Source organism: Musca autumnalis, unplaced genomic scaffold (assembly GCF_047663935.1).
Source record: "Musca autumnalis isolate F117 unplaced genomic scaffold, ASM4766393v1 scaffold_1, whole genome shotgun sequence".
Classification (NCBI taxonomy): Eukaryota; Metazoa; Arthropoda; class Insecta; order Diptera; family Muscidae; genus Musca; species Musca autumnalis.
Window position 1 is genome coordinate 4,062,414 of NW_027411644.1, and position 21,763 is coordinate 4,084,176.

The 21,763-nt window shown below is 33.7% G+C and overlaps 1 protein-coding gene across 4 annotated transcripts in view; it reads left to right on the plus strand.

The window, feature by feature from the left end:
* LOC141389614 (uncharacterized) overlaps positions 1–21,763 on the plus strand; it is a 136,851-nt gene that overhangs the window by 10,568 nt on the left and 104,520 nt on the right. The window lies entirely within an intron of this gene.

The following is a 21,763-nucleotide window of genomic DNA, read 5'->3' on the forward strand; positions in this document are numbered from 1 at the left end:
ACATCTCAAAAAATCAAGTTTCGAGAAAAACGCGTTTTAAGTTGGCTATTGAAATTTGCCTTCCCAACTTAAAAAGATTATTACACAAAAACTTAAATAAATACTTGGACCATATTTTGCAAACAGCTAGCCAGATATCAGTGCTAAATTTCTGTGCAAGACCAAGCATGATTTAAAGTGTTTTAGTGTTTCAAAGACTCAAAAAACTTTTGTGTTGAATTATACGAAACTCGTAGTAAATGAGCTGTAACTCGTCGATTCTTAAAGATATCAGCATGAAAATTTGACACAACATAAGGTAGAAGTCGTAGAAAAAATAGAAAATGCTAACTCAGAAAACGCATTTTTTGAGTTATGCCACTCTTTGAGTAAATGAGCGATATGATTCGGTAAGTAAGAGATAGCATGTCTACATTTTATAGGCAAACACAAGCGATAAAAAGAGACAACAAGAGACCATTTGGCGAAAATGTTGACAGTTTACATTACAAAAAAAGTTGCTTTGTTGTAGCAATTCGCCGATGCATCTACCTTTCTTATTGTACCATGGTTTTGATGCAGCAAGTTGAATGTAGTGTTTGGTTTACATTAGCGAAATCCACTCGATTTCAACTGTCAATTCCTTTGCATATATGTACGTCAAATAAAATCTCATCTGAAATCCATTGGATTTCATTTGACGTTTATGCAATGGAATTGACAGTTGAAATCGAGTGGATTTCGTAAATGTAAACTTACCTTAGCACAGTGGATCCACCCATTGCACGATGGGGCCAATAGCAGGTTTTCGAGGCAAAAAGTCAATTTTTGAAGTGAACAATTTGAAAAAAATACTAACGGATTTCGATTGCCAACACTCTGAATCACTAAAAATAAAAATATAAATCAATCTGGTAACATCACATAGCGACATACTGATCTGGCAATGGTGACATATTTTCTTATGCATAATTTTCCGACATTCATTATAAATAAGTAGTGAAAGCATTTTAGGCGCCAAAAAGAACATTTCAACATTTTTATATTTTTTAAACATGGAAAGCTCTTCAATGGGTATGTAAAATAAGATAGTGTAACCAAATAATAAAAATGTTATGTGTGGTAAGTGTATTTTTGAGTTAAGATGTTATGTTTTTTTTGGAGTATGTTGCTTTGTTATCCATGTGTTCTCTGGAGTATAACTTTTGAGATCTAGGTAGATCTAGGATATTATATATATGTGGTGAAAGGTATTAATGTGTACTATCATTTTGTGAAAAAATTAGCTGCGCCTATCTGCGCCTTTTCATAAAAATCTGATTTCAGATGTCGTAATACTTAAAAATATGGAAATTTTTATGTTTTGGTTGGCGAATAATCGGAAACCCATTAATGTTACCAATTGGATTTCGGAAAAATTTGGAACCTTTTTTATTAACTTATAACAAAGCACAGACAAAAGCATGAAATTTGAACATATGTATATAGGGGAGCTATTTCTATGTCTGAACCGATTTCAATATAACTTGACAAACTTATTTGTAGTCCGAATTCCGTAACATTTTCCAAATGTTATTGTAATTTGATGGAATTTGCATGCTTGGTCAATCATTTTCCTGAAATCGGGCGAACATATATATGGGAGCTATATCCAATTCTGAACCGATTTCAATATGATTTACCAAAAATGTTTTTGGACCAAAATCCGTCACACATTTCAAATTTCATCAAGATTGGGCATACAGTGTTGGTCATACAATTAGCACACCCCACTACCAACATTTATTTTGCCTAAAATACCTTCAAAAGTAGTTGTATTTAATAAAGTATTTGTACTAATATATTCTCAGTAGTATGCTTAAAGAATACAACGCAATACAGAAACTGAATCATAACTGTCAATTTGAATAACCTCAAAAAATGTAAAAAATGTCCTAAATTCACTGGACACGTAATTAGCACACCTTAAAAGAATCACTAATATTGTGATATAGTTTCAATATTATAGTCCATATTAAGTTTTAAATCCCTTTCGTTTGGGAATAAGTTCCAGTCTGCTAGTTATACTCTCCACCAGTCTCCGAAATTTCAGTGTCAGAAGGGAGTTATATGGGGTACACCTTGGGTCCCAAGGACTGATGGAAATTTCATTTTTTTAGTGTTTTTATCGATTTTCTCACATGTAAACGAGTTCATTGAGGCAAGTAGTTCATAGAAACATCAAATAAAACATCATATTCTTGTTCATCTTTGTAAATTTTGCGAATAGTGGGATGTACCCACCAGCAGTTTGCATCTGCAAAGTCCGTTTGACACAAACATTTTCATCAAAAAACTGGAATATGATGCTTTGAGCTATTGATTTTATAAATAATTATCCATCTGGACTGAATTTTACCGATATGTTGTGGTGTATGCCACGATAAACCTATGTTCATCTCTATGGTACCTACGCAAATTTCAATAATTTTTTAAACAAAAGGCAAATGGGAGATAGTCTAGTAAGACCGCAAGAAAATATATTTCCCGGAGGTTAAACCGATTAAATTTAAAATCAATAATCCAGAAAACATTTATCTTGAATAATATATGCTTACTTTCAGGGATTTTAACCAATTTCAGCAAACCTCACAATCCATTATGGTCAGAAAGGGGTTATACCATTAAACATACCCATGTGCTACGTGTTCATCTAGTGCTTGGTTGGCTGTTTTGTAATGATAGGTCTTTGGTGTTATTCAGACGTATAATTTTGAATTACAAATGGTGTTATAAGTCGATCCTTCTTCACATAAGGGTGCATTTTATTGATCTTTTTTCTATAAACCCCATACAAATCGAAAATTTTTCTTGAATGAATCATCCACATTAAACACTTTTTGAAAATTTTTGTACTTTATAATTAAATTTCGGTAATCGGTTAACAATTCCAATAATTTCAGATCCAATTGTACATTTGTTTTTAAAGTTTCGGCCACTTTCTGACGTTTAAGTGTTCATTACGAGAAATGGTCCGCTATTGGGATATATTTTGAGATTCCGGGGTGATAAATTATTTTTTCTTTCAAAAAATGATTTGTGCAATACGTTTTGAATATGAATTAACTTCAATATCAATTAACTTTTGTATATTAATTGAATTAAATTAAAAATCGTAGGGTGTGCTAATTATATGACCCCTTGAAAATTTGGGCGTCTTCACAAAACTTTTATTTTCCAAAAACCAAAAAATATGTTAAATACATTATAGAAAAGGATTTTGTTTACGAAAATATTTCAATTTGCCCTATCAAAACTCTTAGCCGACTGAAATCATTTTGCCCCAACGGGGTGTGCTAATTCTGTGACCAACACTGTACATAGCGGGATTGGTGCACCGAATACCTAAAATCGGGCGAAAATATATATTGGAGCAATATCAAAATCTGAACCGATTTCAATATAACTTAACAAACTTATTTGTAGTCCTAATTCCGTGGTATTTTCCAAATCGCATAAAAATTGGGCAGAATTTGCGTGTTTGGTCCATCAATCGCTTAAAATCGGGCGAACATATATACGGCAGCTATATGTATATATGGACCGAGATGAACCAAATTTGGCATATTAGTTTCTAAGCCCATTATAAACATCTGTACGAAATTTGGAAGGTCTAGCTTGCCCCAGTGATTTGTTGCCTCGAAAACCTGTCATTGGCCCCATCGTGCATTGGCCAAAAATAAAAAATTAATGTCAAAATTTTGGTACAACATCTGGCAACTCTGACAGCTATGACATGGACCTTGTTAAAAATATATTAATATTTGTTTCATTCGAACGCGATTTTCTTAAGAATAGATTCAAAAGTCTGAACATTTGACTAATATTTTTTGTTGTGAGTACAACATATTGTTACGAATGTAACTGATAGGTTTATGTTAGTTTAGTTTTATTTCCGTTAATTTAAAAATTTGAATTATAACGTAAAGTTTGTATTACGCAGTTACTTTATTTAAGCAACAACAACTACCATGTAGAACTCTCTTCATCATTCTAGTCGTTACATTACCTTTTGTTAATGTTCTTTTGTTTGTTTTGCCATAATAATGTAATTATCGTTAGTTCCTACTTCTTGTATTTCGTGTAGTTGTTTGTTGTTGTAATTACGTCATTACTGTGCTTGGCTACTTGTATGTATGTGAGTATGGTTGTTCGCTTAGTGCGAATGTGCGTCTGTGTGTTCGCTGCACAGATTCGAGAGGTTGCCATATGTTCTAGATATTTCTAGACCAAGGAGATTTTGGGTATAAATAGAGTTACGAATGGCAACATTGAGTTGAGTTGTGTTTTAAGCGTTGAACTGAACAGATCGGTAAAAGAGTAGCTGCGTGCTAACTAGAGACTTGCTGTGTGCTTGTAATTAAAGTCGGTTCTGAATAAGTGTAATAAAGTAAATAAAGCATTGTAGAAACGTAATCTAAAACGAACCCTGTTTTATTTGGTACAAATCGTACTGGGGAATAAAACAACGTCTACACGGAGATTAGTTAAACCTAATTCCGTAACAATATATATTAAGTGCAAGTAAATATATTCAAAATATCGCGAAACTAATACGTATAGCTAAATATTATAGTGGATTTTGAAGGAGAAGGTAATAGCTTAATATTCATTAAAAACAGTGTTTCAGCGTGTTGTGGAATTCTAGTTAGCTGCATATTTTCTTAGTGTATTTTGTAATGCCAATTCGATCATATGCATAAATTTTACCTAAGGTTTTAGTCATGATGCCCACCAGTGCCCACCTCGGGAATAATTTTCCAAAGTAGGTCATGTGTTTAAGATTATTCAGTATTAAAATCAGCTGCCATCTAGTGCCAGACTATAAATGGTGGGTGGCTGACTAAAGCTGCCCTAGAATAGGGTTTCTATGGATATGTTAGCGTATAACTCTGTTATCTGACCACGTACATTCACATAATTGGCGGTATGTGCCTTCCAGGAAGAACGCAATAAGATCTATATTTAAAATTTTACCAATTTTCAGACAAAAATATAGATTTATTTAATCCGCTAAATTGGTTGGGTTTTATGTTGTTTTGGGGATTGTTTTGTTTCCCCAACCCTATTTTTGCATCATAAGATAATCGGGACCTTTGTTCATGTCATTTTGTATTAACAGCATAAAACAATTCTTACCGTATACCGGCGAAAGGGGGGAGAATGTTACGCTCGTGGTTTCTTAAAACACTCTTCGCAGCAGCACAAAGCTGTAACCGGCGCATTGGCTTGATTTTTACACTCTAAATATTTTTTGCCACCTTCTCTATACAAGTGGATCCACTTTGCTTAGGATTGAATTTGAAAATTGTTTTCACATAAAGTTTTCAAAAATTAAATTTTAGTCGAAAATAGCCGGCCTTCGGTCGGAATTTAAGACTTTCTCCTATGGACAGATGCTATACAGGGGTAACGCAATCATAATTTTATAATGCTGTAGCACATGAGCAGTCCACTCTTTTATGCTTATTTGCGTTTCTTTTATGGCTTGAGAACAGAGAAACACTTTTTGACCTGACTGCCCAGGTACTACAGCAGAATAAAAGCTGGGCATATAATATCCCTTTATGTTAAATCTGAATTACAGTTTTTTACGTTATTTACCGTCGAAGAGGCGTTCTTCCAGACCGATTTTTGAGCATTTGTGATACATATGATACATATAATATAAGCAATAAGTGCTGACAAAGACAACATATGGGTAGGTTGCCAAACACAAGACAACAATGTTCATCAACAGTTACGAGTACATATCGCAAACATAGCAAAGAAATAAAAACGGAAAAGTTACATAACAGAAACATCAAGAAACTCCACAAAAATGCTTTTCGCCACTATCGTATAAACCAGGCCTGCTCAAGGTGCGCACCTGAGCTGTCGGTGTGTGTCAATTTTCTCACACTCACAATTTAAAAAGAGAGCTTTTGTTTTTGTTTTGAATATTTTCAAAATTAAAAATCAGTCTCTATCAGTGTTGCCGTTCGAAAAATTTTTTTCGGCCCAAAATGTTCCTAAAAACTGCCCAAAACGACCTAAAACGGCCCAACATTAAAAATTAAAACAAAACAAGTAAAAAAGTATCAGTCGGCTTTGCCGACAGAGATATACCCTCAGCCTGTACAAATTGAAACACTTTTTTCACAAAAAACTTATGTATTTAGGGGGTTTCAAAATTTTGGTCGTATGAACCGACGAAATGTTGATTAGGATTAAAGTTCAAACATTTTACGGAAAAGGTACTTAAAGGAATGGACCGACATAGACCATGGGGGTGCCATAGGGGGTTTTTACACCCTTCGGGCTGTTTTCTCAAGAAGTATGGACTTGACCCTGAAACAACTTTTACCATCGTAATTGAGGCAGCGAATGTAAGTTGCTTCAACAAAAATCAAAGTGATTCAATAGCAGGTCTTAATGTATACTTATCCAAAATGTTGTGTGGGAGGTACGGGATGGAGTAGACAAATATAGTCCATATTCGAACCTGATCTATATCTGGTAGATATTATGAGAATTTGTAAAGTATGGACCAAATCGGTCACTCCCATCAAGAGTTATCGTGCGCACATTTTTTCCGAATATTTTTTAACTTTTGTGGGGTAGGTACCTGAAGGAGTGGACCGATATGGCTTATCTACGAACTTAAAGTAAGTTTGGAAACAATATTACGAAGGCCAATTTTGGCCGGAATCGACATTTCCGTTCGATAATTATCTTGCGCTTCCATCAATAAACATGGTGTCATAGGGTTTGTTTTTCAACTTTCAGGCTATTTTTTCAGGAAGTATGGACTTGCCTCTGAGGAAGCTTGTACCTTCGTATAGGGGACAGTGAATACAAGATGTTACAACAAAAACCAAGGCGATTCGAGAGCAGGTCCTAAGCTGAACTTTTCCGAAATTTTTGTGTGGGAGGTACCCGAAGGAGTGGACCGATTGAGTCCATATTGGAACCTCATCTAAGTTTGGTAGAAATTACACGACGTGCAAAGTATGGACCAAATCGTTTATTCCCTACAAGAGTTATCGGGCGCACAAGTTTTGCGACAATTTTTGAACATTTGTGGGGGAGGTACCTGAAGGAGTGGACCTATATGACCCATCTTCGAACTTAAATCGAATCTGGACAAAATATTTCGATACCCAAAATTATAACCGAATCGATTGATCCGTTCGAGAGTTATCGTGCGCACCAGCCTGCCAGACAGACAGACAGACGGACGGACATTGCTAGATCTACTCAAAATTGCCTGAAACGGATATCGTACAAACATACTTGGGGTCTAAAACCATTATTTCGATGAGGCACATTTTTGGTCGTATCAAAGTGTAAATACCCTCTTTAGCCTAAAGGCTGAGGGTATAAATACATATATATTTCTCATAGATACTTTTTATTACTTTTAGAAAAATAAAAAAAAATATTTTTTATTTTTACATAAAGGTAGTATGTCGCAAAAAATTGTCTGAGATATAATTGGAAGACAACAATTTATTGTGATTTGAATGTAGCATATAAAGTTTAGGTGCCAACGATAGCTCTAAAACAAATTGACCTATATTCATATGACCTTATTATATTATGCATGTGAGCTTATTAAATACATAAAACGCTTGCCTTTAAGGGAGACAGATTAAAAAAATTATTTTGCCCAATTTTTTGACAAAAACAGCCAATTTTTTCGTTAAAATCGAAATTTTGAATTTGACAGCTCAAATTTTTTTAAAAATATTTTTTTTTATTCTGTATTATGAGGTTTCTAAAACGCTTACAAATATATGCTATGATCGGCCCATCCGTTTTCGAGCTATCGTTTGTATCGCAAAACGCTTTTACAAAAAGATGGTTTCGCAGATAACCATTTACCTCAAGAATATACACTATTTTTCAACAACAAAAATTCCAAAGGTTTTATAACATGTGCTCTTTGAGATGAAAGAAAGTATAGTTTCACCGTTAAAATCGAAAATTTGACTTTGACAACTCAACAGTTTTTTAAAAATATTTTTTTTTAATTCTGTTTTATGAGGTTTCTAAAACGCTTACAAAAATATGCTATGATCGGCCCATCCGTTTTCGAGCTATCGTTGGTATCGCAAAACGCTTTTACAAAAAGATGGTTTCGCAGATAGCCATTTACCTCAAGAATATGCACTATTTTTCAATTCAACAACGAAAATTCCAAAGGTTTTATAAGATGTGCTCTTTGAGATGAAAGAAAGTATAGTTTCACCGAGTCTTAGCAAATTCCAATCTGTTACTATTAAATAGGGGTTACATTCTACTAGTCTTGCAAAATGTAATACCTGGTTCATAATAGGCAAAACTTCGTTTGAGGTTACCTTATATCATGGTACAAATACACAGGTAGCCGCATCGGCAATTGTTGGCAACATAAGATGTCAAAATTTGACATCAATTCAATGCAATTGACACATTATGTTACCATCAGCTGGCATGATAATGCTACCTGTATTATTGTACCATGCCTTATATGGAGTTATTGTATTTAGTAGTTTAAGGGCCACTATTACATCCTTTTTTTACTATTGGATGGATTTGAAAACGCAAAAAAAAAAAACAATTTGAATGCATTAAAAGTGTAATTTTCACACTAAACGTTAATACAAAGAAGGTCCTCCTTCAATTTTAATCATTACTTTCAACTTTAAGTTAGCCGAAACGCTATAAATCTGTACGAAAAATCCAAACTATAACAAAAGAAGAGTTGTAATGAAGGGGATATTTGGGTCACTTTTATAGTCTATTCTCTTATTATTTTGATGTAGTAATTAAATATAAAACTCCAAAACAGCAAATTTTATTTCAAACTTTTCATTTTCTGTTAAGTAAGTGTGTCTGCTTTTGTACCTATAAAAATTTTTGAACTTTCGAGCTGGTGCGATTTATTTTTGTAGTCAATGTCAATATATTGATGCTCTTTTTTGTTTTTTTTATTTTTTTATAAAAAGTACAAATTGAGTGACACTCGGATATAAATAGGATAAACCTGAACTATCTACTTGAAATTCATTCTTAAGGTTATTAATTATAGGTAAAATATATGCCAAAAATAGAAAAAAACCTCTAGCTTGGCATGATCCCATTGCCACCAAATTATTATGAACTTTTTTATTTATGAACACAATGCATGAATCTTTACCAAATACTTAAGTATCATGGAAAATATATTTCAAAACCCGGGTAACTAAAACTTAAAAGTGACCATTAAACTACTAGGAGGACCTTCTTGGCATTAAGTTTTAATGTGAAAATTATATTGCTTTATTTTACGTTTTCAAATCCATCCAATAGTAAAAGTAAGCATGTAATAATAGCCCAAATACTAATATTTGATATTTTATAAAATATTGTTTAAAATTATGCATGAAAACGGCCCAAAATGAATTAGGGCCGCCCATCGGCCCAAAATTAACAATTATTTTTTATTCGGCCCAAATTTGGGCCGAAATGCCCAAAACGGCAACACTGGTCTCTATTGAACATTCAATGAGGAAGGTTCTGTTTTCGAATTTGTCTATGAATTTATATGCGTACACTGAAAAAATGAATGAAGATACTGAATACGAATTTTTATTTGCCTAAAATTTTTACGGCAAATTAGAGTGTTTGGTTTGTCAACGCACTTTGGTTTGTCACGAACTTGATTTGCAACAAATTATAACATCAACAGTCACATTTGGTCAAAATAAAATAATTATTCTACTCTATATTTTGAAATATACAGGCATGTCACAGAAACGAATTCCGATCGAAAGTGGAATTGATTCCGTATTTAGCTTCTTCAGAAAACGAAAAACGAAGAATTTTTCGGAATGAAACCACTTTTGATTTTGCAAACGAAATTGTATTTTTATTTTGTTTAAATCTGCCACTTTGAAACACTCTAAAAACACTTAGAAATATTTAAAATGTTGTTTTATTAACAGATTTACATTTAATTTCGCATTTAAAATAAATAATTAAGTTTTTTGACTTCACAAAATCGATCGGAATCTAAAGAAGCTAAGACAAAAACGATCGAAATGAAATTTCGGAATTGCAACCATTCCGATCGGAATCTGTGACATGCCTGATAAAATAAAAAAAAAAACTGTTACGATATTTCTCACAGTATACAGAGAGACAAAGGAAAATTGAAATTTGTGTATTTCAAAACCAACACAATTACAAAATGTGTTTGTATGTGTCTGAGCAGGCCTGGTATAAACTATCGTCATTCATTCGCTAATAATATTATTACCGATATTCGAAATGAAAGGTTTTGCTGCCACACACTGAGTGACGAATGTATCCTTTTCAATTCATTCTCGTGTGTCGTTTTCGAACAAAATATCCGCAAAACTATCGAGAAACATTCGAAAACGATATCGTTTTCGATAGCAATGGTATGGTGGGTTTACTCAATGGAAGAAATGACTGAATAACTTTTGCTTAAAAAAGCATACATATTAATAATCAAATTTCAGGGGCTCAATTCGGTTTCTACAAAAAAGTGATTTGAAAACTTCTAGGTATAATGGAAAAAACTGTCAAATGAAAAGTTATAACGGAAATATTTTTCATTGTAAATTTTCATAGAACAAGAATCCAAGAATGCATAATTATACAAATTATTTTTGAAGGAATCATTCCTAAAGTCCCAATTTACATTAGGCGAGTTTACTTGCGGCAATTGTCAGTTTGTAGGTGAGAGAGGGTGCTGAGAGGCAAAGGGTTACCATATGCCTCACCTCTCTCTCCTACAAACTGGGACTTGCCGCAAGTAAACTCGCCCAATGTAAATTGGGACAAACTTATACCAAATATATGGTCTGTTCCAGTATCTTAAATAATATAATTTTATGATATGGTTAAATAACATAACTTGCTTTTATACATTTTGTACGTATTTAACCGAATTTAACGATCCAATTGACATGGAATTCTTCTGGAATAGATCTTTGAATGCATAAATTTCTGTAAAGGGTAATGTTTCTATACATTGTACCTTAAACCTACTGTACCTACTTTTGCCGCTTTTACCATTTTCCAAGGCAAAGGAACAGACCATTTATTTAAGCTTCACGAAGAATATTTTACAGTTTTCTTCTACCTTTTGTGGATATATCGACAGCAAATGAACACTACGGCCTGAATTCGCCTTTTGGATCATCTTCATAATTTCACCTTGATCTAAACGTACATAATCAGCAGTCATTCAAATGAGCTGAAAAACTACTACCAACAACCAAAGACATAGAACTGTAAAGACTGGAAAAGATGCATAATGCACAAATGTTTAATGATAAAAACCCCATTAAAGCGCAATTCGGCTTATACAAATTGTAGGAAAGCAAAAAGTTGGACTCAGGATTTTATTCCATAGCAGTGTTTCCAGTTCATTGAATATGAACTTGGCGGCTAAAAACGCCTGAAATGGTTAACTTCTTAACAGAATGTTATGATATCGTAACAACAGAGCTTAACTCCATCTATTGGCAAATGTTAACAATTGAGTTTTCCAATCTTTATGTATTTAAATCTTTGCAACAACGATACATCAAATCTTGTGAAAGTGATACCAAGTCGATTAAGTCAAAATAAACAATGCTGCAACTCGATAAAAATATTTTTCAGTGAAATCCGTTGGGGCATTTACCATTTAGTATGGACAACAACCAGATAACATTACAGAAAAATCAATAAATATTTGTATGTTTTGGTAGATGGCGTTGATTACATTTTATGCTACCACTATATGAGCCGATTATCGATTAAGTCGATATAACGAAAAGTTGAGCAAAGCGATGATGAAATTTTTGTATATTTGCAGTTGTTTATTTGTAATTTAAAAGTAATAATCTTTATTTTTCAGGTAAGTTATTTTTAATACAAAAAGTTATGACTATATCAAGAGCTTCGACACTTAAATTTAAGATTTTTCAAAAAGTGGAGTTTATCGATGTGTGCACTGAACGACTCATATCGAAAATACATAATGGTTCACAGCATTTTTCTTTAGTATTGATGTCTCTATATGTTGTTGTCAGAGCATCGCGATATCAATCCGCTTGAGCAATGCTTAATTGAATTAGATGAACGAAAGGAACGAGATAGGCGAATATAAAATATACTCCGGTTCATTTGAACAGAACCAACCAATTTTGCCTACAAATGCCCTTATATCTAACGTTAGGAGAGGAATTGAAAATTATATTTTTGTGGACATGTAGAGTATACAGTAACCGATATTTTCAATACCTAACATGTTTCACATATGCGTTATAACGGTCCTTTTTCTCGTTTTATGAAAAAATTTCAAAATATTGGCATGTTTTAATGGTTCACCAGGATAGAACCACCATAAGAATTTGCACAAATCCTTTGTCAAATGTGGACAACTTTTACAAAAAACTACTTATAATTAAAAATAAAGGCAGTGAGTGTCCATTGCCAACAAATGTTGGACAGAAAATGTATTAGGGTCTTGGAATATAAATAAAATCGATGCTTAGAGCTCCAAAAAATTTTCTTATGAAGAAATCGATAGAAACAATTTACAAAGTCAAAGTTGTATACTGAATTGGATTCAATATTTTCAAGACTACAACAAAAGTACAAAAAATTCGCATTTGATAGCTTTGTAAGCCCGAAACAGAAAAAATATGATAAAGATAACTCAAATTTCTGCCTTTCCAATTCAATGATATTTTATCTGAAGGAAATTAATGACAATCGATGGGTTCCACGCAGTTTCGTTGGCTGTGGACACACGAGAATGAAATGAAAACGAATCATTCGTCGCTCAGTTTGTGGCAGGAAAACCTTTCGATTACAAATATCGGCAATAATATTATTAGCGAATGAATGACGATAGTTTCTACGATAGTGGCGAAAAACATTTTTTGTGTTCTTGATGTTTCTGTTACGTACCTTTCTTTGTTATGTTTGGGACTCGATATGTAAAGGTGAGAAAACAATCAGCTCTTAGCTTATTTCTTCAATAGGCCGCTTTTTCTTAGTATCACACATCGAAGCGTAAAATTCATGGGCGCTATAAACATAATTATTTCAATATATCAAATTATTTCAATATATAGTACCGAACATAAAAATTACAGCCAATTTCTATTTTTCAGATTGAACACGTGTTTATATCAAATCGTGTTTATTAAAATCGGTTAACAAATGGCTAAGTTATAATGGTTTAAGTCTGAAAACCCCCACAAAAAAAACTATAACTGAACTTCTCATAATTTTGAAAATAATTATTGAACAAAACAAAAAAACATTATATTTTTGAAAATTATGAGAAATTCAGTTATAGTTTTTTTGTGGGGGTTTTCAGACTTAAACCACTATAACTTAGTCATTTGTTAACCGATTTAAACAAATAATAACATGTTCTAAAGATATTATTCATCCCTTTAAAAGGAAGAAGGATCACTAGAAATAAGTTGTGAAAAAAAAGATATGTCCGTTTAAATTTGAAAATGTAAGAAATCCAGATTTTCACTGCTTTTACCGTTATAAAAAAATAAAAAGAAGTGACCCAAACGAACTAAAGGCATTGTCGTTGTCCATGGATCCCAACACGATATAATTTTGTATCAGAATACTTGAATATTTTTCGGGTCAAATTTTATAGCTCAATGTCATTTATCGACATTTTCCGAAAAGTTGGCACATTCTTAAGGCCAATACTGCCTGAAGGAGCGTTCCAATGCTTTTGCGATGTATTAGAGAGTTTTCAATTACTGTCTTGGCTACAATGTTTGTCTTTATGTTGGATCGAAAATCTCAATGGTTTGGCTGTTATATGCCAAAATATCCAAAAAACGTCAATAAAAAACTTAAAGTCAAAATCGGGAGGCTCGATTTTCACGGTAGATATATGACCAGTGGACTTTTTTGCTCAGTTCAATCCCAGGAATCAGAAACGCGAAGGGCTCATTAAGGTTTTTTTCCTTCCACACAAATCGCCCCACCCTAACCCTCAGCCAATGTAAAGTGAAACTTTCACCTACGGACAGATCGAATATATCTAAGGTCTCTTCACAATTTGTTGGCCCTTTTTCGACATTTGAACTTGCCGACAAAAATGTGGATTAGTAATTAACTGCACTAACACACAAATGTTGAACCTTTGTGGGGGAGATACCTTTAGGGAAGACCGATATGGGCCATTTTAAAAGTTAAACTAAATTTTGACAAAATTAGGAGGTCCAAAGTTTGGACCAAGTTGGTGGCCCGATTCAAGTGATATCGTCCTAGAAGTCCCGGAAGTTGTAGACCGGTATTGCCCCATGAAACCTGAAGGAGTGGACCGATATGGCTTATCTTCAAATTTAAACTATGTTTGGACAAAATATTACGAAGGCCAAATGTTGGATCGAATCGGCAGATCCGTTCGAGTGTTATCTTGCGCTCCATCCACTACACACGGTGTTATAGGGGCTTTTTGCATCTTTCAGGCAATTTTCTCAGGAAGTACGGACTTGCCCCTGATGAAACTGGTACCGTCGTATGGAGGTCAACGAATACAAGTTGTTGCAACAAAAATCAAAGCGATTCGAGAGCAGGTTCTAATTTGAACTTATCCGAAATTTTGTGTGGGAGGTACCCGAAGGAGTGGACCGATTGAGTCCATTTTGAAACCTCATCTAAGTTTAGTAGAAATTTCACGATGTGCAAAGTATGGATCTAATCGGTTACGTCCTTCAAGAGTTATCGTGCGCTCAAATTTTCCGAACATTTTCGAACTTTTGTGGGGGAGGTACCGGAAGGAGTGGACCGATATAGCCCATCTTCGAACTTAAACTAAGTTTGGACAAAATATTACGAACGCTAAATTTTGGATCGAATCGGTTCATCCGTTCGAGAGTTATCGTGCGCTTCAGAGAGCCAGACAGCCAGACGGACGGACGGACGGACGGACATTACTCAATCGACTCCAAATTGTCTGAAACACATTTCGTCCAAACATACTTGGGGTCTAAAGCCATTATTTCGATGAGACACATTTTGCCCGTATGAAAGTGTATATGGTAAATTTCAAATTTCCTTTTCAATACCATTGACAAAAAATATTAAAATTGTTTTGCGAGCACATCCGCGATTTTTGGGACTTAGGTTAAAAAAAAATTGTGGTTTCAAAAATGTTCGCGTTCACAAAATTGGATGCTGCACCCAAAAGTTATAGGGGGTTTTATTTCCCTATAAAGAAAAAATATTTAAAAATTCGCTTTGGGTTTTAATAAGAAAATATATGTATAAATCGTTTACAGAATGTTATATCTATCCGCTGATGTTAAAATATTTCTAAATTTGTTTTTATTTTCGCGAAAAATCAACAAATAATGAAAAAATCTTAGAGTAAAATTAATTTATTCTAACTCAGAGTTCATATAAATCTCAAAAAAAAAAAAAATAAATAAATTTAAAATTTCTACAGCATCTAGACAACGCATAGAAATATGTGAGACTAAAATTATAAAGATTGGGTTCATAAGATGCATATTACAGCAACAACAAAAGACAAAAACTTATTGTGGAAATATTATTTCAAAAATATATTTTTTTGTTTAATACGAAAATTTGAAGAAACATTTTTAGGAGTTATTCTACTATTTCGCTAAATTTCCATACAAAACCTTAAATATTTTGCTAAAACTTCTTCGAGGAAAATAGTTTGTCATCGTGAAAGTATATTTGCTTAGAATGATAAGCAATAGAGTTAAGAAGTAGATAGTAATATTGAAATCACAATCAAAGAAAAAACACAAAAGTTAAAAAGCGTGTAATTCGCGAATCCGTTTAAATCAGTTGAGGTGCATGTGCTTTTCGGATACAGGGAGTCCATGTCTATCAATATGCATGGATTTTCCCATGTTTAATTCAGCGGCCAAAGTGTGCCATCAGTTGCATCTTACTATTCAAAAAATCTTCAAGTGGGCAAAAATTACGCGATGTGCATATGATTATAAGGTGCAACCGATTTCCATGGCCCTCTATTAAAAATACGTCAATATAAATTATTTTAGACAGATTCGTCAAGAACTGCGGATGTGCCACCGCATTCTATTTTGGGATACATAGGGATATTACTCCTGAATCTTTGTAATTTGTGACACACCTTTTTGGCAAATATTATAATCGCGTATAAAGGATTACATTGATGCAAAAATAATCAAAGAAAATCGCAGTTCAATTCGCGGAATTGTCAAAATATATTTTTGCAGAATTTCCTACTTTCAAGGTGTCTATATCCGGCGTTTTAGTGGATGGATTCGACCGCGGAAGAGCTCATTAGATCCGACAGGTAAAAAAACTAAAATCACGCGGGGTTCAGGGTTTAAAGCCAAAAAATAGGTTTTTTCAGAAAATGTACGCACCAAATTTTCGCTTTTGGACTCCTATTACTAGGAAGCTGTACGGAGCACACTCATGAGATATACATCGAACGACGTGGAATCGCGAGTTCTACAATCCTATAAACTAGTTTGGATTATTATCTAGTTGCACCCACTATTTATACGAAAAATTCGAAAAACCCAGTTTTCAAAACTTCATAATGTCAGCATCGATTTTAGGGGGATGCAGTGTATATATCGAAAAGTCATACATTAGAACCATGTTGCCCAAGGGGTATTGTTTAGTTCTTTCTTTGAGCACAGGTTCGAGTTTTGGGTGGTTTGGCCAGAAATCAAGAAAGAACACAAAAAAAAACTTGTAAACTTCAACACATTTTTCCCATTTTTTTATATTACTACCAGCGCAGCTTCCACGAAAATTATTTGTTATGGTCCATATTATGAGATCGTGGCTAAAACACTTCAATTAATATAAATATATTCATATTTTATAAAATATATTAACAGTTCGCGACTTATTAAATGGTGAACCTCAACTTCAACGATTGAAAAACTTTTTTGAATATTACCATATACCCTCGTTAGCATAAATGCTGAGGGTATAAAAATGACACTGTATATCACTCAGCCAGAATAAGGTCAACATAGCAAAGAAAACAAAAAGTGCTAAATAATATGGCCGCAGTATCCGATGTATGGCCAGTCGAGCTTTCCACCATACAGGATGATTATATTCTAAGCATTAAATGACCGTAAACAATCGCTTGTAATTGTATTAAAATTTGTTTTTTTTTAATTCGTACATAAATAAGTATATATCACCGACGTAGCCAGGGGGGGGGCCCGGGGGGCCCGGGCCCCCCCCGAAATGATTTTAGTTCCCATAGGATATTAGCTTATGTTACACATTTTTTAATTTTTGAGTAAAATTTTAAACGGTTTAAAATTGTTCAAGAAATATGTAAAGTAGTTGAAAATATAAAAATAATGAACAAGTTAGGCTTTTTGAGCAATTTTATTCATAGTTTTTGTTAAGTTTTAAGGTGTTGTTTAAGCGTTTAATCGGAATTTTAGGCTGACTGTGTTACTGAGTTCAGAACAATACGTTTATTTGTAATTATTGAACATTTGTAACATATTAGGTCCAATACTTTGGCTTACAAACAACATCCAGAAAAAAACATTTTTGCGATATTTTGTTTTTGAAATTTTTTATAAGAGCAATTCAACAATAAAATGTAAAACCGTTGCTTAATCTTTGTGGTTTCTTTGTGGTGTTTGTATATTTTCTCTAACACGTTTTTATAATGAACTATTTTGAGCAATTATTAATTCTTTATTATGCTTGAAATTTGCAATAAAAAACTATGTATATCAACCATTTTTTATGATATAATTTCTGTTCCACCGCAGTGTCTTAAATGTCTATTGGACAAAAGGATTTTTCTGTCGAATTTTTATGTTTTGTTCGACCTTTCGAATGTTAATAAAATCAAGATAATTGAGCTTGAGGTCAATGTTTATATTTTACTAGGTGAACCCGGTGCGCTTCGCTTCCCCGAATAAGGTAAAATATATTTTGACAAATTTATTTGTATATAAAGCGTGTTTGGTGCATCAAATACATGAAGTCGGACGAAAATATATATGGGAGCTATATCCAAATCTGAACCGATTTCAATATAATTTAAAAAATTTATTTCTAGACCCAATTCCATCACACATTCCAAATTTCATTGAAATTGGACATACATAGCGTGTTTAATGATTAAAATATATGAAATCGGCCGAATTTAAACATTTTTGTTGAAATGTGATTTTCACGCATAAAGTGTGCTGAAATTGTGAACCTATGTGTCTAAAGTGAATGAATATGCAACAAATAGAATTTCAACACAAATGTTTAAAATTGCGCACATTTGTGTCGCATCTTGTTGCAAAAAGTTTAGAGTGTATATTGATTTTTTACATATTATTTCCATTTTTTCAAAATTACAATGAATTTCATCTTCAGAGATTTTTCTGTCGATTACTCTTTGAATAAAACCAGAAGAAAACGTCATAGAAACCCACAGCAATTGTATTTTTGAAAGTACTTTCAATTTATGCACATTTCTAGAAATGTTAATTTTTTCAGCTTCGGTAAAGGACCTTGTGACGACAAACGAAATCTAACAACTGATCGGGAACAGGTTCTTCTTCGTTAAAATCTCAACAAGTACCACTCGACTTTGGGGACAGGAATATACCCTGAGCCTGTGTGAATTGAATCTTTCATCTATAGACAGATTGAATAGCGGCTACACAGCCAAAATCCTTAAACCCAAAAACTATGCATTGGCAGATTTTCAGAAATTTGTAGCCATTTTTGGACGTATGAACTTGCAAACAAAATATGGATTTTTATCATTGATCACAAGTGTTGCGGAGGAGGTATGGAAAAATGGACCGGACCGACATAGTTCATTTTTGGAGTAGATCTTATTTTGGAAGTCATTCCTTTTAAAAGATATTGCGCCCACCAGTCATTTCAGTTCGCCACTGTATAATTTTCACCTTTTGACTCTTATGTCAGGAAATATGGACTTGCCCACGAAAAACTTAATACCGCTCTAAAATGCACTTAAACAACTATTTTGAAGGTTTTGCTCTGTTCCAGAACCTGCAAGAAGCTACTATTTTTTACTACGATAACATTTTTTCCTTTATGTTATCGAAAAAATAGTAAAAATTGGTAGATTCTTGCAGTACTGGAACAGACCATTTGTGAGGCAGGTATCCCAGTATGGCCCATTTTCGAGCAAAAACTAAGTTTGGAAAAAATATTACTAAATCCAAAGTTTGGACCAAATCTGTTGCTCCGTTCAAGAAAACTCGCGCATACCACTTCGACACCTCCAAATAATAGTATGCTAAGTCTAAAAAGTGAGTTTTGCAGCAGAAGCTCTCAAAGTGTGGACATTTTTTTGAACTTCAGTACTATGCTAAGTCAATATTTGTTTATAACTTCTGTTCGGATTGACCGATCATTACCAAAATTTGACAGAATTTAAGTTAAAGGACGTTAAATATAAAAATGTAAAGGACTTGAAAACATGCTAAGTCGACTTAGCATACTATTGTTTGGAGGCGTCGACTTTAGCTAAAATTCTTGAAATTTGGGGGGAATATACCAGAAGAAGTAGACCGAAAACCACCATCTTCGAATTTTGTAATAAGGCTCGCTGAAATATTGCGATAAACAAAGTTTGGACTAACGCAGTATCCGGTTCGAAAGCTGTCGTGTGCACTAGCCACTACACATGATTGCCTTAGGTGTATTTTACAGCTTTCGGGCCATTTTCTCTGGAAGTATAGACTTGCCTCTAAAAAACTTGTACGGTAGTAATAGGAGCCCCGAGAACACTTGTTGCAAAAAAGCAAAGCATTTGCAGAGAGTTTTTTCATTTATTAATTTATTTATTTCATATTTTTACTTATGACTAATTAATAGCATAAAGGAAGTGAAGCCATGACCATTAAGGTCTTTAGCTTACACAACTTATCCAGAGAGGTCTTAAACTGCACTTCACTGAAAATTTTTGAACTACTCTGCGGAAGTTTGCCGAAAGAGTAGATAGATCAAAATATCACGAAGGCCAAATTTTGGACCGAATCGGTTGATCTGTTTGAGAATTATCGTGCACCCCAGGCGGCTACCCAGACGAACGGACCTTGCTAAGTCGACTCCAAGTTTTCTGAAACAGATTTCTTCCAAACACTCTTTGGCCCTAAAGCCATTATGAGGCACATTTTGGCTAAAGGCTGAGAGTATAAAAAATGTAGATTGGGAAAAATTGTGTTTATGGATTTTTGCTAAAAGAATGTATATATGTACAGACCTTGGATTGTGCGACATAATTTCATTTTAAACGAAGTTAAGACTGGATTCCAGAGATTCCCTTGTTCCTGATAAGTTTATGAGAAGATCCAGAATTTCTATAAGTGAAGTCCGACGATTGGACGCCAAAATTAGTCTATTAACAGATGCACGATTTGGAGACAGAATTTGTCATTTACATAACCGCGATTAGGTGCTAGAATTTCTTGATGGATAGACTAACTATTGCTCAGCATTATTCTCGGCCTTCAGAAATTCTTTGCGATATGTAGACATCGGATTTTTGCATATTTTTGAAAATTATAATGTTAAGATATTTGAAAATAAAATGTTATGGTATTTCTAAGGTTTTCCATTGTATTCGCTTTCTTTTGGCCTTACCGAAGTGATATCACTGAATTTCATAACATTCACTGTAGTTGTGAATTATTTGATAAATTATACACCCAAAAATATATGGCATTATTAATATATTCATTGTTTTGACCATATATTAACTGTGACACATTGTCAAAAAAGTTCTAAAAACAGAAGTTCTTCGCCATATGAACTAAAAAATAGTATTGAAAATTATTTCATCACTAGAATAAGTCTAAAATAAGGTTTACATCTTTGCTAAATAAGACATTTTCGCTAACATGAACTTTAAAAATTGTGGTCAGTTGGGCCCCCCCCCCGAAATGAAATCCTGGCTACGTCCCTGGTATATATAAATGCAAAATTGGGATATATGTATATTGTTATATTTTTAGGCCACTGAAGACAACTTAGTTGATATCGATTTAAAACTCAGACTATGGTATTTTTATCAGGCTCTTTGTTGCAAAACACCTAGAAATGGAAAATGGGGATAGTCTAGTGCTATCTTATGATCGTCGTAGGGAAGGAAATTGTTTATACACCAGCCTTTAGGCTAACGACAAAAAATCTGCTCATCAAAATAATGTTATTCATTTTTTTTTACTTTTACTCATATACACTTTCATACGGGAAAAATGTGCATCGAAATAATGGTTCTAGGCTATGTTTGGACGAAATTAGTTTCAGACAGTTTGGAGTCGATTTAGCCATGTCCGTCGATAACTCTCGCATTTCGTAATATTTGGCCCAAACTTAGTTTAAGTTCGAATATAGACTATATCGGGCCACTCCTTATCGATACCTCCCACACAAAATTTGAAAAAGAGAAGATTAAGAGCTCCTCTCGGATCGTTTTTTAATTTTTGTCGGCAGGTTGTCCTTACGGTACAGCTTTTTTTCGGGTGCAAGTGCATACTTCCTGAAAAATTGCCTTTTGATTGGCGCAAACTTTTACCATGGTATTATTTCACCCAGTCATGCATGTTGGAATATGGACTATATCGATATTCTCCTTCGAGTACCTCCTAAACAAAATTCAGAAATGTGAAGTTTATGAGCTTTTATTCGAATCGATTTGAATTATTTTCCAGTAGGTTGTCCCAGCGGCCACTTTTTCCGAAAGCTTCAA